A 24,070-nucleotide genomic window follows, 5' to 3' on the forward strand; every position below is an offset into this window, starting at 1 on the left:
TGGTAATCAATTCGTACGCTATTATAATCTTAACCAATAAAGTATTATTAGGGTTTTAATTAACATGAAATTACAATCATTCCTTAGTTCTAAATTACAAGTATAAGACATATATCTAAGCAACAATATTTAATTCAGATTTTAACAATGTGAATATATTTTAGACTTTAATTTCTTGACATTGGCGAGCACGATTTTAATTTTGAGTTTTATCCTATTTGCAGCTTTCACCTCAGTTAATGTAGACTTTGTAAGAATTAATATGCAATTTAAAATGAATTAAGGAGTCACATTTGCAGATCATTTCCAGAATCTCATGCTTATTTCATAAACATACAACACTTCCCATGAGCCTTTAAAATAAATTTTAAAAGAAAAAATAATAATAAGTTTAATACACTGAAAATCATAAGAGAACCAATTTTTTTATCCACCAACACAAAGTAAATAGACAAATACAACAAAATTTATTAAAATCTTGCACTCTCGATGATATTCCACCAGCAGCACCACGAGAATATGAACTTTTTCTTCTCTGTTCTTCGTTGGTTTTCTATAATGTAACTGAGCGGCCAATGAATGAAGTAGCTATAAATACAGTTAAACAATTAGAAGATAATGAATCAAAGACATAAATTTATTAAATATAACCAAATCACCGAATGTGCACGTAACATCATCAAATCATTTACACAAGGTAGTTGAAGATACTAACCACGGGATAGTTTCAAATAGATATTCATATTCCAAGAGTGCCTGATGTAAGGTATCAACTTCTTTGTGCATATATCTTATACTACTTCTGAGCATACAAAACCTTTTTAGCATGTACAATGTGATTTAATTATTATATCATCTTGATCAATTTTTTGGCAATTAATGATTAACTTATCGTGTCGGAGTGTATCCATGAAAAACACGACCATACAGTGCTGCATTACATGCATCAGCAGCCACAAGGTACCTCCTTGAAAACCAAGCCTAGTTTACAGGACTCCTAAGAATTTATATATTTTTAGCAGGCTCAGGCATAAACAGAGTACTTTACGGACTCCTAAGAACTCATATATTTTGTTAAGCAAGCTCTATCCTGCAACAATTATAAAATTAAGAATTTAGCATATATTAAAAGATCTAAAGGATAAAAAGATCACACATAGCATATGTTACAAACTAATATGCCCAGCTAATAATTAGCAATATAAAAAAACGGATGCAGGAACAAATACATTAATGTTTAAAAATCTAAACATAAGAAATTATTGTTAATCTACGAGTTTATGATGATATTCAGATTGCAACATATCAGACAGCAGTTTAGAGTCCAGAGTTTGCAGTTTGTTCAGAAGTTCCAGCAGAGGCTATTTCTCAGGATTAGGTTTGTTAGGGTTTTGTGTAAATCTTGTTTATCTGGATAAACCTTATCTCAAACAAACTCATCACCTTATCTTATAAATCAAGTTTAAATCTCTCAAGCCTTATCTCTTTACTTGATTTATCTCTTTTTCAAACGTACTAACAGATCAGTTTAAAAGTTTCATTCAAATATTTTCAAACAAACTTATCTTCCAACCTTATCTTGTGTTTGAAAATAAATCTGTTAGAACTTTGCTTATAAATACAACTCTTCATTTCAGATTTGCAGCTAACACTTTCACGAGAATCTTTCATCATCTGAAATCATTTTCTTGTTTCATACCCGAGATATTCATATCCAGAAAAACAAGAAACCTAGTTTGAGTTGTAATCAATTTGTTTATTCTTATACTTGTGTATTCATATCAACTTTGTGTCGGGTTGTGGCAAGCTTGATTTCAAAGTATAGCAAGGTAGCTAGAAGGCTAAGGAATAGCAGTGGGCTAGGTAGCAAGGTAGCTTGGGAAAGGGTTTCTTTCAGGTGCTATATTTGTAATCAAGGAAAAGATTGTAAGTTCTTTTATTAAAGTTGATATAATACATTCTCTATGCTAGTTGGCATGGGGACTTGGATGTAGGCCATAGACTAGGTGTAGGGGCCGAACCAAGTGAAAACTTCTGGTGTTTTTACTTTTCAGTTTTCAGCATTCTGCATTTTATTTCTGTTATTTATTTTCTGCAGTGTAATTGAGACTGTCCCATACCCTGTCTCATTTGTAAAGGGACTGTCCCATTTGCATAAGAGACTGTCCCATTTGCCTTGACAGTTAGAATATTATTTTATCTATCGAGCCATCGAATTTCATTTGGTATCAGAGCAGGTGCATTTAATTCTCTTTTTAGTGTTTATTTTGCTAGCGATCCATGGCTCAACCAGATAGGTATTCAAACAATTATCCACCACTGCTTCATGGTGCTGAAAACTACAATGACTGGAAGTTTCGGATGAAAATCTTTCTCCAGCGTGATGCATTTGAATGGGATGCTGTAGAAAATGGTTTCACAATTCCTATGAAAGAAGGGAAGCCAAAATCTCTCAAGGATCTCTCTCCTGAAGAAGTGAACGCAATGAATTCCAATGCTAAAGCTATGAACTCACTTCTCAATGGCAAGGTAGCTACAGAATTAAGAAAAGTTTCAGCATGTACTACTGCCAAGCAGATTTGGGATACGATCAAAGTCAGCCACGAAGGCACGTCTAAGGTACGTGAAGTAAAATTAAGTATGCTAATGAGTGACTATGAAGGTTTCAGGTTGGAAAGAGATGAAAGCGTGCGAGATGCTCAAGGGAGGTTTCTGACATTGATGAACTCCATCTCACTTCTGGAAAGGATCATTCCTCAATCTGAGATTAATAGGAAAATCCTCAGAGCAATGCCAAAGAAGTTTGCTCCAAAGGTTACCATTCTGCAGGATTCAACACTGCTTTCGACTATGGATACTCTAACACTGTTCAGTGAATTGGAGGAATTCGAAAATCAGTTACGTAGATATGATGAAGAAGATGAAGCTCCTCGTAAGAAAACTCTTGCACTTAATGCAGATGCAGATGAGTCTCCTGACGATTCTGATGAAGATATTGCTCTTCTAACAAAGAAGTTTCATAAATTTCTTGCCAAACGGAATGCTTCCAAACGACCTATGAAGTCACAGTTTCCAAAGAAGGACTTCAAATCTAATCCGAGCAAGGAGAGTAAATCAAATCAAAGCAAGGATACCTGTTTTGAGTGTGGAAAGAAAGGGCACTTCAAAAAGGACTGCTACAAGCTGAAGAACAAAAAGAAGGCATTAATTACTTGGAGTGATGATGAATCTGACGTGGAGATCGATTCAGACGATGAAGTTGCTCAACTTTGCTTTGCTGGACTAGAGGACGACTCCAGTGATAATGATGAGGTACAGAATATTAAGTATAATTCAAATATATCTTCGTCTATTTTAAATTTGCAGGTCCAGGTCAAGAAGTTGAAAGAAAAGAATGCTTATTTAAAGCAAGCTTTAAGTGAAGTTCTTAGTGAAATGGATGACCCCATGAAGGAAGAAGCCCTAGTTGCTGAGAACAAATCATTGCTTGAAAGGGTTTCAAAACTTACTGAAGAAAATCAATATCTCAAAAATGAGATTGAGATGAAGGATGTATGCCTTGAAGCCTTGAAGAAAGAGTCAATATCTGTTGATTCAGAAACCGTTAAAGAAGACAGTGCTCCTGATCCCCTTGTTCCTGAATTAAAGCAGAAAGTCGAACAGCTTGAAAAGGATTTAGCTAAATGTTTTCATGGAGAAGGAACTTTGAATGCTCTTCTTGGTGAACAAAAATCTTCTCTTGATAAAGGAGGTTTAGGATGTGAGTCAATCAAGAAACGTGCATTTCAAGGCGGTTATAAGCGAGCTCCTATGAAATATAAGATGCCTTATGAGAAATGTCGAGATTGTGGCAAAGCTGGCCATCCTACATCTGAATCTAGATTATGTGGTATCAAGGGCCACTCCTCTAACTCATCGTATAAATCTTCTACTAGATATAAATCTGCTAATACTTCTGTTAATATTGTTCAGATGTGGATTAAGAAATCAGATAGACATTTATATAAGATTAGTGATACTAACCAACCAGGACCCAAGGTTAAGTGGGTACCTAAGACATAAAGCAATTTTTGCAGGTTTGTTTGAAGGTCCATGTTCCGCGAAATAAATGGATCATCGACAGTGGCTGTTCACGTCACATGACAGGTGATAAATCCAAGTTTCTATCTCTAGTTGCCAAGGAAGGTGGCTTAGTTACTCTTGGAGATTCAAACACCGTCAGAATTATTGGAAAAGGCACCATTGGTAATGACAGGTTTGCCATTTCTAATGTTCGTTTAGTTGATGGTTTGAAATATAATCTCATTAGTGTAAGTCAACTTACTGATGCTGGTCATAAGGTTAAGTTCGATAAAGATGTATGCTATATTGGTACTCATTCTAACGAGTTTGCTTTAGTTGCCAAAAGAAAAGGAAATATTTTCGTGTTAGATTTTGATGAACAGCAGGAGGAAATTTGTCTTGCTACTGTTCAAGATCAACAGTATCTTTGGCATCGACGTCTTGGCCATGTTCACATGGATCTTCTTCGGAAGATATCTTCTCATGATCTGGTTCGAGGTCTACCAAAGCTGAAGTACAAGAAAATAGAACCTTGTTCAGCTTGCCAACTTGGAAAACAGGTGAAAACTTCCTTTACTGCTAAGAATAAAGTATCAACTTCTGTTCCTTTGCAGCTCCTTCATCTAGATCTTTTTGGTCCAGAAAGGTATGTAAGCTTAGGAGGTAAGAATTATGCTTTTGTTGTAGTTGATGATTATTCTCGTTTCACTTGGGTATTATTTTTACGAACTAAGGATGAAGCTTTTGTTGAGTTTAAGGATCTTATTACTAACCTTGAGACTAAGTATTCATTTAAGCTCAAGACTATTCGTAGTGATCATGGAGGTGAATTCGAGAAGGATTTCATAACCTTCTGTAAATCAAGAGGAATCACTCATGAATTCTCAGCTCCTCGAACTCCTCAGCAGAACGGAGTAGTAGAACGCAAGAACAGGACGCTACAGGAAACTGCCAGAACTCTACTGCATGAGAGTAAGCTTCCAAGAAAATTTTGGGCTGAAGCGGTACACACTTCCTGTTATGTTTTAAATAGAGTACTTATTCGTCCTATTTTGCTTAAAACTCCGTATGAATTGCTTAAGAAAAGGACTCCTAACATTAGTTATTTTCGAGTATTTGGTTCCAAGTGTTTTATTTTAGATACTCAAAATAATCGAGGCAAGTTCGATGCAAAATCCACGAAAGGAATCTTCTTGGGATATTCTACAACAAGCAAAGCTTATCGTGTTTATAATTCTGTCAAGAACAAAGTAGAAGAATCCATCAATATTACATTCAATGAATCCTCAAGGAATATATCTCAAATTGATGAAGACACTGCGGATCTATCGTCTCATTCCCAAACGAGACAGTCTCATTCTGAAAAGAGTCAGTCTCATTCTGACAAATCAAACAGTCAAGTCTCTCCAGGTCCATCTCAGTCTTCTGATAATTCTGCAGGATCTACTCAAGCTTCAGATGAATCTTCTGGCTCTCCAAAGACTCCCGATAGTGTTTCAAATGTGAATTCTGTTACTCCTCTGGATAAATCTTCACAAGCGGAAATGAGGCAGTCTCTTTTGAATGAGACAACTCCTATTCATTTCCAGGCAGACAATTCTAATGAGGAAGAAATGAGTAATATTCAACTTCCTAAGTCTTCTAGGACTGTGAAGAATCATCCACCAGATAATCTTCTTACTGATTTAGATCAAGGGATTTCTACTCGAAGCAGACTTCATAATCTATGTGCATTCTGTGCTTTTGTTGCTGAATTCGAACCAAAGAATGCTCAAGAAGCAGTTGCAGACGAACACTGGTCTGTTGCAATGCAGGAGGAATTGAACCAGTTCGAGCGTTGTGATGTTTGGGAACTTGTCCCACTTCCTCAGGATGCCAAGATCATTGGTACTCGCTGGGTTTTCAAGAATAAGAAGGATGAAGATGGCAACATTATTCGAAATAAAGCTCGTTTGGTTGCTCAGGGATACAACCAACAAGAAGGAATCGATTACGACGAGACATATGCTCCAGTAGCTCGTTTAGAAGCTATTCGAATCTTAATGGCTTTTGCAGCTCACAAGAAGTTCAAGCTCTATCAGATGGACGTCAAAAGCGCATTTCTAAATGGCTATCTCAAGGAAGAAGTCTACGTGAAGCAGCCTCCAGGTTTCATTCACGAGAAGTACCCTAACTATGTTTACAAGCTCAAGAAATCTGTCTATGGATTGAGACAGTCCCCTCGTTGTTGGTACGAGCGTCTCAGTCAATTTCTTGTGAACAATGGTTTCATTCGTGGTACACTCGATCCAACTCTCTTTATTTTTCATAAACGTGATAACTTTCTTTTAGTACAAGTTTATGTTGATGATATAGTATTTGGATCTTCTAACGAATCTTTGTGTAAATGGTTTTCTGATTGCATGCATAAGGAATTCGATATGAGTTTGATGGGTGAATTGCAGTACTTTCTAGGTTTGCAAATTAATCAGTCTAATGCAGGAATATTTATTCACCAAGGCAAGTACATAAAGGATCTACTCAAAAGATTTGCACTTGATCATGTCACACCTAAATCAACTCCGATGAGTACTTCAGTTAAGCTTACTAAGGATGAACAAGGTACACCTGTAGATGTCACTAAATTTCGAGGTATGATTGGTTCATTGTTATATTTAACTGCCTCACGACCTGACATTATGTATAGTGTATGCTTGTGTGCTCGTTTTCAATCTCAACCTAAAGAATCTCATTTGAATGCCGTTAAACGTATTTTTAAATATTTGAAAGGTACGAGTGACTTGGGATTATTTTATCCAAGCTCTTCTTCCTTTGACTTAATCGGTTTTTCAGATGCTGACTATGCAGGGTCACAGGTTGATAGAAAAAGCACAAGTGGTGCTTGTGAATTTTTAGGAGATTGTTTAGTTGCATGGCATAGTAAAAAGCAAACTTCAGTAGCTCTCTCTACAGCTGAAGGAGAGTACATTGCAGCTGGAAGTTGCTGTGCTCAAATTTTGTGGATGCAACAAACATTGCAGGATTTTGGTATTTCTTACTCAAATATTCCTATTTATTGTGATAATACCTCTGCAATTAATGTCTCTAAAAATCCTGTTATGCATTCTCGTACTAAGCATATTGATGTTCGTCACCATTTTCTTCGAGATAATGTTTCTAAAGGTAATATTGAGCTTATTTATATTTCTACTAAGAAACAGCGTGCAGATATCTTCACTAAGCCTTTAGCTGAAGATAGATTTTGTAAAATGCGTCGTGAATTAGGTATGTGTTCTCTGTAATTTATTACGTGATTTTATGTAATTTATGTGTTTAAATATGTCAATTATGTCATAATATTTGAATATTTGTTGTGTATTTATTAGGTTCCGTGCTAATTTCACCTTCTGAATTTGTGTTTTATTTTTTTATTTTATTTGTCCGTGTGATTATGCGTGTATATAGCATTAGATTTTGTAAATCTTTTGATTAGACTTTTCATATCCTTGAAACTCGTGCATGTATCACTCTTTCAGTACATAACTTCTGTCTTGCATCTCTTCGACTTCTTTTCAATCTCTATCTCTTCAATTCTCATTTTTTATTTAACCTAATCTTCTTAACCCTTTCAGTTTCCTATTCATCTTCTCTCTCTCAAACACAATCGAAAACCTTTCTCCATTTCTTTTCTATTTTCTCGCCTCTATCCATGGCACGTAAATCTACCCCTTTCACCCGTTCTCGATCTACCGCTCAACGTACCCCAACTGATGCGGCTTCAGGTTCTAAGCGTCAACGGGTCGGTAATTTTGAACCGGAAGTATCAAGCGGAATGTCTGATAGTTCTTTTGAGCGACATGCAAAGGAGACTACTTTGACGAAAGTGATGTCAAAGTTGATTCTGAAGGAACGCCTGTGTGATCTGGATCTTCTGAAGAAAACCGGTATTGCGGATTTGTTTGATTCAGTTGGTTGTTCGTCATTGTTGTCGCCCCCGGAGATTATTTATCCCGAGTTAGTGAAAGAATTCTACGCCAAGCTTCGTATTTTGGATGGAAATATTGTGTTCTCAGAAGTCCAAGGGAATCCTGTTTGTTTTAAAGCAGATCTTCTGGCACGACTTACTGGTGTTTCTGACAAGGGAGTTTGTCCGTCGACAACTCATCAAGCGTTTCAAGACATTCCTGGTCTCCAGTACGAGGAACAGCTCAAGGTCATTCTTGGTGACAATTTTGTTTCGGTGTCAGTCAAACCTTCGGTAAATGATTTAACCCCAGTTTCTCTTGTTTTGTTTCGTTTATTTCATACGAATGTTATGCCTCGTAAATCCGGTCGTGATAGAGTCACTTTCCAAGATTGTATTCTTATGTCTGTTTTTGTTAAAAAGATTCAGTGCAATGTTGCTTCTTTGATTATATCCAATATGGGTCACTGTGCCAAGCATGGTTCTATGCACTTGCCATACCCTGGTCTTTTGTCTCGAGTATTTGAATATTTTTGTGCCTTGACCCCTGCTTCTGTGTCTGATAAGATTTCCGTAATTTTTGACTTGTCAGTATTAACCTTAAATGGTTTAGTTGTTTCTGAGTCCAATGAGTTAGTTTTTGATGATGCTTCTAGGAATGTTGGTGGTATTCCTAAGTCTCCTAATTATGCCTCAGACCCCTTTGATCAGCCTACCAATACTCTTCTTAATTCTCTGTTGATCAAATTAAATGAAAATTCTGTTGCTTTGGCTAATCTTAATCAGCATTTTGCTTCTGTCAAAACTCTTGGATCACTAACTTCTGAAGTTAGTATTCTCAATGCTTCTTTTGAGTTGTTTAGGAAGTATGTTTGTTCGTCTTTGGATGATATCAATGCTAAACTCTCTGTATTGCATACTTCCGATGTCAAGTTGTCTAAGACCATAGATTTTGAGTTTGGGACTCTGCAAGAAGGGATGGTTTCCTCTGCTAAGGCATGGGAAAAGGAATTTGTTAAGTTGTTTTTTAAGCTTGGGTCAGAGACTAAGTTTTTATCTCAGCAGTTGTCAGCCATGCAAGACAAGAGCAAGATGTATTGGCACAAGAAAAGAGACTGGATTGGAGATTGTACTTTAGAAGAAATCACTGCTCCTCTGCCACTCCCTGCCATTCCTCCACCTTCAGTTTTTGGTATGACCAGAGAAGAATACAAGGCAAAGATTTTTGACTGGCTTCGTGAACGGGACGGGAAGGCACCAGCTCAGGAAGCTTTTGACAAGCTATTTTCAGAGTACGGCTCAGCTCCGGTGTTTCCTTCATCCCAGAACAAGGCTTCTGGTTCAGGCAAAGGCAAAGGCAAAGGCAAAGCTCCAGTTCATGTTGATGACGATTCTGATTAGAGGACCCTTTTATGATGAAGGGGGAGAAATTATGAGATGTTTTTAAGTATGAGATGTTTTTAAGACGTTTGTTGTTTTTAAGACGTTTGTTTCATTTTGGTTTCTTTGATGGGTGTTTCGTTTTTAAGACTATGGGTTGGTTGTGTTGTTTGGGTTTTTAAGACTTTGATTGTTGATTGTGTTGGTTTTGAACTTTGATTTTGGATGTGCTTTATGTGTTTAATCGTTATTCTGGATTCTGTTTAGATTGCAACTGGACATCCTGGTTTAGGGATGGGTTGTTATGTTTTAAGTATTTATTGATTGAGACTGTTTCTTTTATGCATATTGATCTCGTGTCTCATTCAGTCTTTAGTTGTCTCATTATCATATTGATTGCATGTATTATAAACTGCAATATATTCTGTTGAATCTAACTCTGTTTTACAGGCCTTTAGTGTTTTTGATAGGGGGAGCATTTATGCTTTCTTTGTCATCATCATAAAAGGGGGAGAATGTTAATCTACGAGTTTATGATGATATTCAGATTGCAACATATCAGACAGCAGTTTAGAGTCCAGAGTTTGCAGTTTGTTCAGAAGTTCCAGCAGAGGCTATTTCTCAGGATTAGGTTTGTTAGGGTTTTGTGTAAATCTTGTTTATCTGGATAAACCTTATCTCAAACAAACTCATCACCTTATCTTATAAATCAAGTTTAAATCTCTCAAGCCTTATCTCTTTACTTGATTTATCTCTTTTTCAAACGTACTAACAGATCAGTTTAAAAGTTTCATTCAAATATTTTCAAACAAACTTATCTTCCAACCTTATCTTGTGTTTGAAAATAAATCTGTTAGAACTTTGCTTATAAATACAACTCTTCATTTCAGATTTGCAGCTAACACTTTCACGAGAATCTTTCATCATCTGAAATCATTTTCTTGTTTCATACCCGAGATATTCATATCCAGAAAAACAAGAAACCTAGTTTGAGTTGTAATCAATTTGTTTATTCTTATACTTGTGTATTCATATCAACTTTGTGCCGGGTTGTGGCAAGCTTGATTTCAAAGTATAGCAAGGTAGCTAGAAGGCTAAGGAATAGCAGTGGGCTAGGTAGCAAGGTAGCTTGGGAAAGGGTTTCTTTCAGGTGCTATATTTGTAATCAAGGAAAAGATTGTAAGTTCTTTTATTAAAGTTGATATAATACATTCTCTATGCTAGTTGGCATGGGGACTTGGATGTAGGCCATAGACTAGGTGTAGGGGCCGAACCAAGTGAAAACTTCTGGTGTTTTTACTTTTCAGTTTTCAGCATTCTGCATTTTATTTCTGTTATTTATTTTCTGCAGTGTAATTGAGACTGTCCCATACCCTGTCTCATTTGTAAAGGGACTGTCCCATTTGCATAAGAGACTGTCCCATTTGCCTTGACAGTTAGAATATTATTTTATCTATCGAGCCATCGAATTTCAATTATAATTCACTCTGGATATCAAACATGTTAGTTGCATTTAATAAAACAATTATGTTACAACATCCTTTGTGCCGAATCTCTGAAAATAAATTTTTTCTTCCATTATTAATACAAATGTTTTTATATATTTAAAGATAAAATTATCAAAAAATCCTATCTCCTCATGGATGTGTATCTAAGCAGCTACTTGGCCTGAAAAATTGTTCTAACGATATTTGTCACAAAAAGACAAATTTAATGGTCCGTGTGCACCGACCAGAAGCAAAATCGACGATCTAAGAGGTTTGTAAAAAATAATGCGAAAAGTTTACAGGGGTCAACACAAAAGGGAAGGGGAGAGGGCCAGAGGGGGAAAATCTATCTTTTTAGCTTAAATTTATCTTTCACTTTTTGCCACATTAAATCACTTCTATATGTTTATAACCAACCCGAATTATATAAGTATTACCAAAAGTTAGTTATCAGAAAATTAGTGAGACCAAACAAAAGCATTGTTTAAAATTTTTTACCATTTCCCTACCCAAACATGTGGAGGCTATGTGTATACTAATGCATCCAGACCAGGTTTCTTATGTTATCATACTATTCTAGTGATCTAGTAATTAAGTCAATAATAATATATTAACCATACAAGCTACACAAATAATATAATTTATCAATAAGAATTAGCATTGGTGGACCATAACCTTGATAGGGTCGTAGCCATTTCCGAGTTGGTAATCACCACAGTTGTAGCAAAAAGGATCATATAGAACGGCGACGGCCAGGACTTGTAATTGAATAACTTAAATCACCACTTTGGTCTGGGAATCACCACAACCAGTTTGCAGGATCGACTTGCAGAAACAATATCATAAACAACTCCTCATAAGTAAGAGATTTCATAGAACGTCATTCAAAATTGAAACCACATAGATATATATTAACACGATAGATATTAATGTTGTATCATATATAAGAAACAAATTTTTTCTGGTTTCACATCAGAACAAAATAAGAGGACACAATAATTTAAAATAGAATATTTGCTTTAGAGTCCATGTAGGGATGACCTTATATTTAAAAGGGGGTCTGTTGTTTCTCTACTTGTAAGCATGACAGTACCTTCAATAAAAATCATCTTCATAAGGCAATATACACATTAAATCACGTCCATTTTTTTATTCCTGAAACAAACAAAATCAGAAACAAAAATGACAAACGCAATTTATATATGTATTTCCAAAAATTAGCTATTAGAAAATTATTTAGACCAAACAAAAGCATTGTTTAAAGCTTGTAACCAATCCCCAACAAAAAAGTGTGGAGGCTATACGTTCAAAGAAAGTCATAAACTAAGATTTTTGATTCAAGGTCCAAATATACACATCCTTCAAGCACTTATTAATAGTCTCTTCCCCTCTCATCGTGATTCCAAACCTCCTCCACCCCCGTAGAATCCCAATTTCACTAACAAAATCAATAATTTAGTCCATGATCACCTACCAAACACTTCATAAAGTTCGAGTTTTTGTTACCCCAAATTGCAAGTAATTGGCAACAAACACACAACTGAAGGCTATAATCTAACTCCTCAAACACCACACAACCACCATTAAATTTAAGAAAACAACATAATTACTAAAACAGAGCATAAAAGCACATACCAAATGAAATATATAAGGAAAAAAAAGCCAATCTCTAACACAAATTGAGATATAAAATTACAAATCAAAATCTCTAACACAAATTGAGATATAAAATTACAAATCAATAACTAAATATGACCTGAGCATGTGGAGAAAATTTGATACTCGATTTGTGTCGCCTGTAGTAGATTTATAGCGATCATTTCATACTGTTTGGAATGGGAAGGCAAGAAGACCATAACCGATTATTAAATTCGATTTGATGGATGGATGAATGGACTGTCTCTTGGTATTTCCGTTGATAATGATAAGCGTTTCACAAACTACTACCACAAGAGTTGTGAATGAGAATAAATTAGAGAGGGCCTAAAAAATTTAGAAAGAAGTTTGAGACAATCTCAACACCGTCACGTAGACACCCGTGATTCTCCTATATATAGATATATAGATTGTACTCCCGATTTTTTAAAAGGAACGTAATCAAGTGATAATAAATATAAATTTTACGTATTTCGCTTCAAAACTTTTATCCCATTTACCTCCTTATCACTTTTTTTTTCATAAAAATTCGGGAGTAAGGCAAAAAAAATTTCATAAAAAATCGGGAGCAAGGCAAAAGACTTTTTTTTTTCGCTAAAGAAGAGTGTAAGGCATTAGTAATAGTCAAATCTACGCTGAGAAGCCGGAATGCAATAATATTTTAACGGATTAATGGATGTGGGATCAATTGGTGTAGTTGTATCTTCGTTAATGGAACATGGGGGTTCGAAAATGTGAGTGTATTTAACTAGTAAAAGAATATTTGAAAATTACAGCAGCCGTTAGTCTATCAGTGCTATTTGTTAATTGTTACTACGAACTATATTTTGAAAAAAAAGACAAATAAATTAGGCATTAGAACATCAAATGACAAAAGGTGTGACGATTCAAATAAATTTATTTATAAACTAGCTTACTAACCCACGCTTCCCAGCGACCTTCTAAAATAATATTTTATTTTTTTAATATTTCTTATCTTGGTCATTCAGAAATTATGAATAATAAATAAATATAATAGATCAAAACGTTTAAAAAGTCGTCTTGTTAATCATTTTTATTCCAATGAGCCACTCTTATCATAAAATTATATTATACATTAGTTATTAATCGATGTAATATTTTTTCTCTTTAATAATTTAAAATTTAAAAAAAATACAAAAATAGATTGAAACGTGATAGGGATAAATAAATCCTGATTGTATAAATAAATATTGCAAGGTGTGGGTTGCTAGGCCCAATAAGAAGATGTATGACATTCAGACCAAGAAGGTCAACACATTGATCAGGCCTGATGGAACAAAGAAGGCCCAAAAACCCTGATTATTTATTAATTTCGTAATTAATAAATAAAGGAGAAAAACAGCTATTAAGATAAGTCCTAGTGGGGATATAAATCCTTGTAGATTGGCCTCAAGGGGACCTAAAAGGATAAGGAATCAGTTTCCTACTATCTAGGACTCCAAAGTCCATTCTAATTATGAGACTTGTCCACCAAGTCTCCTATACCAAGTCCAATTCAAGGACTCTCAACATCTATATAAGGGGTCTCGCCCAACAAATCAGAACTACATTTTTTGGCTTGATTCTCTAATTCACAGAGATACGTAGGCATCTCGTAAAGGCAGAGTTGAGCTACGAAACACGAGAGCATCCATTAATGGCCTTGAGCTCCCGAATCTTAGTAATAAATACAGCAAATAATAACCTTAGTTTTTTATCCATAACATTTGGCGCCGCCTGTGGGAAAAGAACAACAACCATGGCGAGAACACGGAGAACAACTAGCGCTCTGGAGGAGGGAACACCATCAGGGACAACTCAGGTGATTTCGTCAACCGTGGAGATTCCTCCCCACTCAACTTATGCATCTACTCAAGCGGAAACCCAGATAGGGGCAACTCAATCTCAGCCACAAGGGACGACTCCCCCGACTATTCAAGGTACGAATCCTCAAGTTCAACAAGTACATATACCTGTGAATTCTCGACCCGTCGGGTATGAATATTCAACTGTTGTTACCACTAACCCCCCTTATGGGATGCCCCTTTACCCCGAGGTTGGAGGAAGTGGATATGCTGGGCGAAGTGAAGCACGGGGGCAATCACCCCCTTATATACGAGGTTTGGCTCCTATCCCCGAGGATCGGGAATTTTCTGGTCCTTACATTGAGAGAGATTCCGAATCTTCGGATGATGAAGTGGCCCCAAGAAGGAGACGTCCAGGCAAGAAGCCGATGGCCGATGGAAGGCAACGCCCTCGAAGCACCCAAGGGGCGAATCCCCAGGAAGTGCAGGAAAGGATAAGGGCTCATGAGGCTGAGATCCAAAGGCTGAGGCGTGGCTTGGAAGCTCACCAGGCCACCAGACCCCAGATGCCTCCTAGGGGGAGAAATCCTCCTCCTGTCATAGACCTGGATGGTCCGGTACAAAGAAGGGCTGTCTTTCCAAGAACTGATCCAAGCAATCTCCTTCCCTTTGGAGACCCTGATGATCCAACTCCACCCTTCACAGAAGAAATAATGAATGCCCATATCTCAAGGAAATTCAAGATGCCCACTATCAAAGCCTATGATGGTACCGGAGACCCCGCTAACCATGTCAGGACATTCTCTAATGCACTGCTGCTGCAACCCGTGAATGACGCTATTAAGTGTCGGGCCTTCCCTCAAACCCTGTCGGGTATGGCTCAAAGATGGTACAGTCGCTTACCCCCAAATTCTATTGGATCGTTCAGAGAATTAAGTCAGGCTTTTATTAAGCAATTCATCAGTGGAAGAGTTCATGAGAAAAGTTCAGCATCTCTTATGAGTCTTGTGCAGGGAGCTAAGGAATCCTTGAGAGATTACCTGAATTGTTTCACAAAGGAGGCTTTAAAAGTCCCGGACCTTGATGATAAGGTAGCCATGATAGCACTGCAACAAGGAACTAGGGACGAGTTTTTTAAGATGTCCTTGGCCAAACGTCCCCCTGAAAGCATGTTGCAGCTCCAAGAGAGGGCAGGGAAGTATATCAAGGTTGAAGAAAGTATGAGGAAGACCGTAGTAAGTAATGAGCCCACTGGAGGCAAGAAGCGGAAAACTGATTTAGAATATATTGCAAAGGACAAATATCCTAGAACCGAACAAAACCCTGATTCAACCCCCAAGAGGGGAGGACCTGGGCAAAAGTTCACTGAATACGCTAAGCTGAATGCTCCTAGAAGTCAGATTTTGATGGAGATTGAGAAAGACAGAGATATTCGTTGGCCTAAGCCCTTGAAGGCTGATCCCGCCAAGCTAGATAAGGGCAAGTATTGCAGGTTTCACAAAGATGTTGGCCATGACACCGATGAGTGTAGGCAATTGAAAGATGAAATTGAGTTTTTGATTCGAAAAGGAAGATTGAACAAGTATACTGGAGATGGAGGGGACATAAATAATAATGGAAGGAAGAACTTTGAAGATCGTAGGAGGGACCAAGACGATCAGGGGCGGAATCCCCAACCTAGAGGGCCGGTTATAAATGCAATTTTTGGAGGACCGCGACGCCCTCGAGGACCTGTGATAAACACGATCTTTGGAGGTCCAACTGCTGCTGGATTGTCCAAAAATTCCAGAAAGGCATATACTAGTGAGGTTATGCATATTGTTGGAGAAGCCCCGAAGAGGGCCAGGACAGAAGTAACATTGGCTTTTGATGATTCCGACCTAGAGGGTGTGAAGTTTCCCCATGACGACCCGCTGGTCATAACACCGATAATAGGAAATAGCCCGGTTAAGAGGGTCCTTGTGGATAATGGTGCTTCTGTGGATATCTTGCTCCACGACACCTTTCTAAGAATGGGGTATAACGACTCCCAGTTGACACCAACCGACATGCCGATATATGGATTTGCTGGAGTAGAATATCCTATGGAAGGGATAATCAAATTGCCGACCACCATAGGTACGGAACCAAGGCAAGCAACGCAGATGCTGGATTTCGTGGTGGTAAAGGCTAGTTCAACTTATAATGCTATCATGGGGAGAACAGGGATACATGCCTTCAAGGCAGTCCCCTCTTCCTACCATTCAGTCATGAAGTTTCCCACCCGAAACGGGATTGGAGAAGAGAGAGGAGATCAAAAAATGGCTAGAAGCTGTTATGTGGCCTCTTTGAGGGCAGATGGAGTCGGGGGGCAGGTTTTTCCTATTGAAGATATGGATGTTCGAGAAAATGATGAGAATAGAGGAAGGCCAGCAGAAGAATTGGTTTCGGTTCCTTTAGACCCCGAGAATCCTGAGAGGATGACTTTCATTGGAGCCACATTAGAGGAGCCCCTTAGAGGGAAGTTAGTGAAATTTTTGCAAGAAAATAGTGATGTGTTTGCATGGTCGGCAGCTGATATGCCAGACATAGACCCGGAGTTAATTACTCACAAGCTAAACGTGGATCCAAGTCGGAAGACAGTGAAACAAAAGAAAAGAAATTTTGCCCCGGAAAGACAAGAGGCTATAAAACAGGAAGTGGAAAAGCTCTTAGAGGCTGGTTTCATTAAGGAGATTCAATTTCCGGAGTGGTTAGCAAACCCTGTAATGGTGAAGAAGGCTAATGGAAAGTGGAGGATGTGTATAGACTTCACTGATCTGAATGATGCATGCCCCAAAGACTGTTTTCCGCTGCCTAGAATTGATACTTTGATTGATGCCACTGCTGGACATGAGATGCTGAGTTTCATGGATGGATTTAGCGGATACAACCGGATCAAAATGCATAAGGATGACATTCCAAAGGTATCATTTATCACTGACTTTGGTGTTTATTGTTATCTTGTTATGGCGTTTGGTCTTAAGAATGCAGGAGCCACCTATCAAAGGTTGGTGAATAGAATTTTTAAGGATCTTATTGGTAAGACTATGGAAGTCTATGTTGATGACATGTTAGTGAAGAGTCTAATAAAGATTGATCATATAGCCCATTTAAGGGAAGCTTTTGAGGTCCTGAGGTACCACAAGATGATGTTGAATCCTACGAAGTGTGCTTTCGGAGTAGCATCTGGAAAATTCTTGGGATTGATGGTCTCAAAAAGAGGAATTGAGGCTAACCCCGATAAAATAAAGGCGATCCTGGATATGGAACCACCAAAAACTATTAAGGATGTTCAGAAGCTCACAGGAAGGGTTGCTGCGCTAGGACGATTCATCTCCAAGTCAGGAGATAAGTGCTTGTCATTTTTCAAGTCACTAAAGAACATTAAAGACTTTGTATGGAGTGAGGAAAATCAGAAGGCATTTGAAGAGTTAAAGAAGTATATGGGCCAGGCCCCGTTGTTGGCCAAGCCAGTTCTGAGTGAAGTTTTATTCTTGTACTTGGCTGTTTCAGAGAGCGCCTTGAGCGCGGTGTTGGTTAAGGAGGAACTGAAAGTCCAGAAACTCGAAGCTGATCATATCCCAGGTAAAGGGAGAATTTGAGGCAAGGGATGATACAATGGCTAAGTATGTTCGCCTAGTAAGGGATGTGATGACCCAATTTAATGAATGCCATGTTGAACACATTCCAAGGGAAGAAAATGCTAAAGCAGATGCGCTATCAAAGTTTGCTTCATCTGATATTGAAGAAAGTTCAGAAAGTGTGTACTTCCATGTTTTGAAGACACGAAGCATAGATGTTAAGCTTGTGGCTCCCATAGGCTTGGGGACGTCATGGATTGATCCCATCAAGGCTCACATTCAGACCGGTTAGTTGCCAAGCGATGCAACTAAGGCACGAAAGTTAACTATTCGAGCACTAAGGTACTCCTTGATAGATGGAATTCTGTATAAGAGATCTTTCGTGGTTCCTTACTTGAGGTGTCTCAGGCCCGACGAGGCACGCTTGGCTCTTGAGGAAGTGCATGAAGGTATTTGTGGGCAACACTTGGGGGGCAGGGCCTTGGCTCATAAGATAACCCGTTTAGGCTTCTATTGGCCAGAAATGATGGTTGATGCCAAAGAATATGTGAAGAAGTGTGATCGCTGTCAGAAGCATGCACCAGTTGTTAGACAACCCCCCGAGATGCTGACCTCTATCAACTCGCCTATTCCCTTTGCTATGTGGGGGATGGATATTCTAGGGCCTTTTCCTATGGCCACAGCACAAAGGAAGTTTCTGATTGTAGCCATTGATTATTTCACCAAGTGGATCGAAGCCAAACCCTTGGCCAAAATCACAACTAAGCAGGTTGCACAATTCCTGTGGGAAAATATTATGTGCCGATATGGAATTCCCCGTATCCTCGTCACTGACAATGGAACACAATTCAACAATGAGGAATTCAAGAAGTATTGTGAAGAAAATGAAATTGAGTTATGATTCACCTCTGTGGCTCACCCGCAAGCCAATGGGCAAGCAGAGGTAGCAAATCGGATAATCCTGGATGGACTAAAGAAGAGGATCGAGAAGTCAAGAAATAATTGGGTGGATGAAATACTTCCAATATTATGGGCCTACAGGACTACCTGTAGAGTCACGACAGGAGCAACTCCCTTCATGTTGACATATGGGGCAGAAGCAGTAGTTCCAGTAGAGATATCACATTCCTCTCCAAGGATTCAGGCTTTCAATGCAGAAGAAAATAAGGAAGGGCAGAGGTTAGCCCTGGATTTAATCGATGAAGTGCGAGATAAAGCACATGCAAAGATAGTAGAATATCAGAAAAAAGCTTCATTCTACTACAACTTAAGGGTTAAAGAAAGGTTCTTTAAACAAGGTGACCTAGTCTTGAGGAAGATAGAAGCTTCTGGGGTAGGACAGAAAGGGAAACTTGCCCCAAATTGGGAAGGGCCGTACAAAGTCAAGAGCGTTCAGGGTAGAGGAACCTACAAGCTGGAGACTACGGATGGTTTTGAAGTCCCGAGAACCTGGCACGCACAAAACCTGAAGGTTTACTACGTGTAAGATGGCCGAAGTACGATTCTCACTTGTCATTGTGACAAGTAGGTTTAAAAGCACCTTGAAGCTTTGTTTGCATAGGATTTTTATTTTAGATCAGGGTCGAACCCATATTATGTAAGGTTTTGGAAAACCAGACTTGAAATTGAAGAGTTCGAAATTATTTCAACCTATGGATGTTTGAGTTGTGATAATACTTGTGTGGCCCATTAAGCCAAGTTTGAATATTAAAGTATCGGAAAAATAAAGGAGAGAATGCAAGTAAGGAAAGTAGCATATAAAATAGCCCCGGAGGGTAATAAGTTTTAATACAAACAAAAGTCCAGACATAAGTTAAAGATAAAATTACAGAATAGAAAAACTACTCCTCCATGCGGGAGCCTTCATTCTCTTGCTCCTTATCAGCGCCTTCAGCATCCTTCGCAGGAGAAGCGGGAGGAGAAGCAGTGTTAGGATCCAAGATGCGATCATCTGGCTAAGGGGAGTTGAAGAGGGCGTCTATGTTGTCCTCCGACTCAGCCTGCTCGGGACTTATAAAGTCCTTAGGATCGACTAAGCCCGGGTGCTTCTCAGAAACCGCCTTTACGGCCGCATCCCATCCCTGAGTAAACTGTAGGGAATAAAGACCCTCATCATGAATCTCCATGAGATTCTTAAACTTGTCAGAATCCATGTAGTCATCAATGAGCTTATCCTTATCGCTCCTAAGTTTCACCAGCTCGGAATGAGCCTTAGCCAGCTCCTCTTTCTTCGTGTCCAGCTTCTTCTCCAGGACCTTGGCTCTCTCTTCCCATTTCTTCATCTCCTTCTCAAACCCATCTGAGTTACCCTTCCAGGACCTAGCCTGGTGGAGGGCCGCCTGGAAGTAGGTATTACTCTGCAAAGAAATATGTATGAGTTAGCACAAGTTCGTTGAAATACGAGAAGATTGGGATTCAAAGAAAAAGAGAAAAAAGAAAGTTACCGCAGCTTGGGCTTGAGAACCCAGAAGCTCAATAGTCTCGATATCACTCCCCGTAACAATGTCAGTAAAGTCATGGGGAGTGATGGAATGGTACGACCAATCCTTAGCATGTTTGGTGGATCCAACCACCGTATCGCTCCTCCTGAAGCCCCAGTTAGGCCTGAAGGAATGTGCCTTAAGTGTCGTCCCCCAACTCGACCACCGGGACGCGGGGCTTAAGAAAAGAAGGACCGTCAAGTTTGCTCCTGGGGTCCTTGTTTAGCTTGGCCCTCTTCTGACGGCCCGACTCCCCTTTCTTGGGCCTGTTGACATTATTGATGGCCTCGCAAGCTGAAAAAGAAAGATAGAAAGAATATTAAATTGCAGGAGAGATAAAATGTTACAAATAAAGGGAAGGAAAAATGGTTATCCAGTTATAAATTTACCCTTATCACTGGCCTGAGAGAGACCAACTTTCTTCAAGGAAAACTCCTCTAAAAGGGTCCAGGTGTCTGTTTTCCCATCATCCGAAATTAAGGCTTAGTGGGCCACCTCCTCCTCATCAGATAATCTGATGCTACCTGGACTCCCATCTGACACTTTGCAAAAGGGCCTACGGAAGAGTGTGGCCCAATCACCCCCAGCCCAGGTCAGCCTCACAAACTCGTCCCTCCATTTAGGGTTATTCTCAACTATGGAATTACTATCGAAGATATGAGGGATTTTGGGCCGTTGACGAATTAAAACCCAACCTGGTTGACTCATGGCGCTATTATAGAATTGGAAAACTTTCCTAAAGACAGCTACGGAAAGAGGAAAATTGTTTCTAAGACAAAGGACCATAAAACAGATAATGTTCCTCCAAGCGTTAGGAGGGAGTTGACAAGGGTTAATTTGTACATCTGCAAGTAAGCGAGGAATAAATTCATGGAATGGGAACCTGAGACCCGCGGTCAGGGCTCCTCGATAGATAAACAAAGTATCCCCCTCCCAATTACAAGTCCTATCCCCAGGGGCGGCTGGAGTAATCCTAAGGTGGGGTGGAAGTCTGTACAGGGTGTTCATAGACTCTATCCTACCATCTAACTCATGAAAGGTGTTACCATGATTATACGAATCTAACTCAGATAGAGAGGGATATTCATCACCCCTCGAGTTAATCATATCAAGTAGGGAAGTATATGGAGATTGAATTTGAATGTTTGTACCTCTCTTAGAGACATTCATCTTCTGCAAACGAGCCAAGTCATGATCCGCCATTGATATGCTTCGGTTGAAGGCTTGAAACCCAGAAAAACCTGAGAAAGGTGGAGCTGCGGTGGCTGAGGTCGCCGGAAATCGCCTTCTCAAAGGGAGAGAACTCTAGAGAGGTTTATGAGAGAAAATGAGAGATGTGAGATGAAATGAGGATTCTCACTTCACACTACACTTATATAGGCGAAAAGCTCGGGATACGAGGCGTTTTTAGGCCCATTTAGCCAGGCCCAACCTAAAAGCCCATCAACCAGAAATATCAGGAATAATCTAGAAACTCCTGTGGAATTTGAAAGGTCAAAAATCGACCAGAATTTTAAATTGGTTCGATCAGAGTCCTGATCGACGCAGAAGAGAGTCCTGATCGATATCTCATTCGAACAAGAGGGAAGAAATCCCCTAAGTTCGATCAGAGTCCTGATCGACGCAGAAGAGATTCCTGATCGATATCTCATTCGAACAGGAAGGAAGAAATCCCCTAAGTTCGATCAGAGTCCTGATCGACGCAAAAAAGGATCCTGATCGATATCTCATTCGAATAGGAGGGAAGAAATCCCCTAAGATCGATCGGAGTCCTGATCGACACAGAAGAGAGTCCTGATCGATATTCTATTCGATCAGAATGGTAGAAAGCCACTTAATTCGATCAGAATCCTGATCGAAATCAATCAGGAATCCTGGTCGATTAAGCCCATGTATCAGTCGACTAGGGTGTCACTTTGAAGGCCAATTCGATCAGAGCCCTGATCGAAATCGATCAGGAATCCTGTCGACCAGAATGTAAGTTCCTGAGCTAATTCGATCAGGATCCTGATCGAAATCGGTCAGGAATCCTGATCGATTTTGTATACATCCTGATCGATTTTTTATACATCCTGATCGATTTTAAGGCAGAAAATTAGGGAAAATCCAGAAATTAGGATAAATCCCAGAAAATTAAGGATAAATCCCAGAAAATTAGGGAAAATCCAGAAATTAAGGATAAATCCCAGAAAATTAGGATAAATCCCAGAAAATGAGGGAAAAATCCAGAAATTAGGGATAAATCCCAGAAAATTAGGGAAAAGTCCAGAAATTAAGGATAAATCCCAGAAAATTAGGGATAAATCCCAGAAAATTAGGGAAAATCCAGAAATTAAGGATAAATCCCAGAAAATTAGGATAAATCCCAGAAAATAAGGGAAAATCCAGAAAATTAGGGACAAATCCCAGAAAATTAGGGAAAAATCCAGAAATAAAGGAAAAATCGTTGTAAATGTGTAGGTCGCTCCACGCTTTACACAAAAACGAAACTCTGTAAGAGAATGAATAGACTTAACTTTTGCGAAACCTAATCAATGTTTCCCAAACGTTGGGGGCAAATGATAGGGATAAATAAATCCTGATTGTATAAATAAATATTGCAAGGTGTGGGCTGCTAGGCCCAATAAGAAGATGTATGACATTCAGACCAAGAAGGTCAACACATTGATCAGGCCTGATGGAACAAAGAAGACCCAAAAACCCTGATTATTTATTAATTTCGTAATTAATAAATAAAGGAGAAAAACAGCTATTAAGATAAGTCCTAGTGGGGATATAAATCCTTGTAGATTGGCCTCAAGGGGACCTAAAAGGATAAGGAATCAGTTTCCTACTATCTAGGACTTCAAAGTCCATTCTAATTATGAGACTTGCCCACCAAGTCTCCTATACCAAGTCCAATTCAAGGACTCTCAACATCTATATAAGGGGTCTCGCCCCACAAATCAGAACTACGTTTTTTGGCTTGATTCTCTAATTCACAGAGATACGTAGGCATCTCGTAAAGGCAGAGTTGAGCTACGAAACACGAGAGCAGCCATTAAAGGCCTTGAGCTCCCGAATCTTAGTAATAAATACAGCAAATAATAACCTTAGTTTTTTATCCATAACAAAACGATATTAGAGTCACCACCTCACCACCCTCGTCTTCTCATTTGCATAAGTATATAATAATACGATGATATAACGATTTTAAAAAATTTTGAGAAAATATATTTATAGATACTTGTCCTTATAGTATTTAGTAGGGTAAAAAAATAAAAGAAAATTTTTAGGAAAATATAATATATTAAGTTGATTTTGGAAAAAAGAGAAGAAATGATATTTAAGAAGAAATTTAGGAGAATATTAATATATTAAGTTGTTTTAAATGGCAAGGGGAAGTTTTAGAAAAATATTATGATGGAAAGTTGATTTCAAAATTTTTAATATAAGATTTTGTAGAAATTTTAGGAGAATTTTACGAAGTTGATAATATATTTAGGAGAATATATGATAATTATAATTTTTAATATTTATTAACTCAAAAAATTGAGAAAATTAGAAAAATAAAATGTGGTGCCACCATCTTCTCCTTAATACAAGTACAAGATTGATTAATAATATTTATTATTTTCCCCATTAATTTGAAATAATTTGAATAAATAAATTCGAA

At 38.4% G+C, this 24,070-nt stretch overlaps 1 long non-coding RNA gene across 2 annotated transcripts; it reads right to left on the minus strand.

The window, feature by feature from the left end:
• Nucleotides 1–364: 364 nt before the first annotated feature.
• On the minus strand, nucleotides 365–12,934 carry LOC141710655 (uncharacterized). Of its 2 annotated transcripts, none has more exons than XR_012571004.1 (3): nucleotides 12,629–12,934; nucleotides 11,548–12,027; nucleotides 365–588 (listed from the first exon to the last, which is right to left on the minus strand). It is a non-coding gene; the product is annotated as an uncharacterized LOC141710655 (long non-coding RNA). The 2 variants fall into 2 exon arrangements; XR_012571005.1 differs by lacking the exon at nucleotides 365–588 and adding an exon at nucleotides 601–1,090.
• Between the last annotated feature and the right edge of the window lie 11,136 nt (nucleotides 12,935–24,070).

Source organism: Apium graveolens, chromosome 3 (assembly GCF_009905375.1).
Source record: "Apium graveolens cultivar Ventura chromosome 3, ASM990537v1, whole genome shotgun sequence".
NCBI lineage: Eukaryota > Viridiplantae > Streptophyta > Magnoliopsida > Apiales > Apiaceae > Apium > Apium graveolens.